This window comes from Schistocerca nitens, chromosome 1, assembly GCF_023898315.1.
Source record: "Schistocerca nitens isolate TAMUIC-IGC-003100 chromosome 1, iqSchNite1.1, whole genome shotgun sequence".
Lineage (NCBI taxonomy): Eukaryota > Metazoa > Arthropoda > Insecta > Orthoptera > Acrididae > Schistocerca > Schistocerca nitens.
Window position 1 is genome coordinate 901,996,522 of NC_064614.1, and position 1,764 is coordinate 901,998,285.

Below are 1,764 nucleotides of genomic sequence, written 5' to 3' on the forward strand. Positions count from 1 at the left end.
AAGAGAACCACCTGTATGAACGTCAAGAGCTCAAATGCAAAAACAGTCCTAAGCAAAGAAGAGAAAGCAGAAAGCTGGGAGGAGTACTTAGAGGATCTATACAAGGGAGATGTACTTGAGGGCAATATTATGAAAATAAAAGAGGGCATAGATGAAGATGAGATGGAAGATATGATACTGCATAAAGAATTTGATAGAACATTGAAAGATCTAAGTCAGAACACAGCCCTGGGATTAGAAAACATTCTGTCAGAACTACTGATAGCTTTGGGAGAGCCAACCACGACAAAACTCTTCCATCTGGTGAGCAAGATGTATGAGACAGGCGAAATACCCTCAAACTTCAAGAAGAATATAATCATTCCAATTCGAAAGAAAGCAGGTGCTGATAGATGTGAAAATTATTGAACTATCAGTTTAATAAGCCACGGTTGCACAATACTAACACAAACTCTTTATAGGAGAATGGAAAAACTGGTAGAAGCCTACCTCTGGGACGATCAGTTTGGATTCCAGAGAAATGTACGAACATGCGAGGCAATACTGACCCTATGATTTCTCATAGAAGATACGTTAAGAAAAGGCAAACCTTTGTTTATAGCATTTATAGACTTAGAGAACACTTTTGACAATAGAATGAAATTTTCACTCTACAGCAGAGTGTGCGCTGATATGAAACTTCCTGGCAGATTAAAACTGTGTGCCGGACCGAGACTCGAACTCGGGACCTTTGCCTTTTGCGGGCAAGTGCTCTACCAACTGAGCTACCCAAGCACGACTCACGCCCCGTCCTCACAGCTTTATTTCTGCCAGTACCCAGTTTTAATCTGCCAGGAAGTTTCATATCAGCACACACTCCACTGTAGAGTGAAAATTTCATTCTAGAAAAATCCCCCTGGCTGTGGCTAAGCCATGTCTCCGCAATATCCTTTCTTTAAGGAGTGCTAGTTCTGCAAGGTTCGCAGGAGAGCTTCTGTAAAGTTTGGAAGGTAGGAGACGAGGTTCTGGCAGAAGTAAAGGTGTGAGGACAGGGCGTGAGTCGTGCTTTGGTAGCTCAGTTGGTAGAGCACTTGCCCGCAAAAGGCAAAGGTCCCGAGTTCGAGTCTCAGTCCGGCAAACAGTTTTAATCTGCCAGGAAGTTTCACTTTTGACAATGTTGACAGGAATACTCTCTTTAAAATTCTAAAGCTAGCAGGGGTAAAATACTGGGAGCAAAAGGCTATTTACAATCTGTACAGAAGCCAAATGGCACTTATAAGAATCGAAGGGCATGAAAGTGAAGCAGCTGAGAAGGGAGTGAGACAGGGCTGTAGCCTGCCCCCAATGTTATTCAATATGTAGTGAGTAAGCTTTGAAACAAAAGAAAAATTTGGAGTAGAAATTAAATTTCAGCGAGAAGAAATAGAAACTTTGATGTTTGCTGATGACACTGTAATTCTGTCAGAGATGGCAAAATACTTGGAAAGACAGCTGAATGGAATGGACAGTGTCTTGAAAGTAGAATATAAGAGGAACACCAACAAAAGAAAAACAAGGATAATAGAATGTACTCAAATTAAATTAGGTGATGATGAGGGAATTAGATTACGAAAGAGAAACTTCAAGTAGTAGATGAGTTGTTTTATTTGTGCAGCAAAATAACTGATGATGGCTGAAGTAGAGAGGATATAAAATGTAGACTGGTAATGGTTGTTAAAGCTTTTCTGAAGATGAGAATTTTTTAACATCGAGTATAGTCTCAGGAAGATTTTTCTGGAAGTATTT

The 1,764-nt window shown here is 40.3% G+C and overlaps 1 non-coding gene across 1 annotated transcript; it reads right to left on the reverse strand.

Annotated features, from left to right (window-relative positions):
* Positions 1-700: 700 nt before the first annotated feature.
* Trnal-caa (transfer RNA leucine (anticodon CAA)) lies at positions 701-775 on the reverse strand. Its single transcript has one exon. It is a non-coding gene; the product is annotated as a tRNA-Leu (tRNA).
* Positions 776-1,764: the final 989 nt, after the last annotated feature.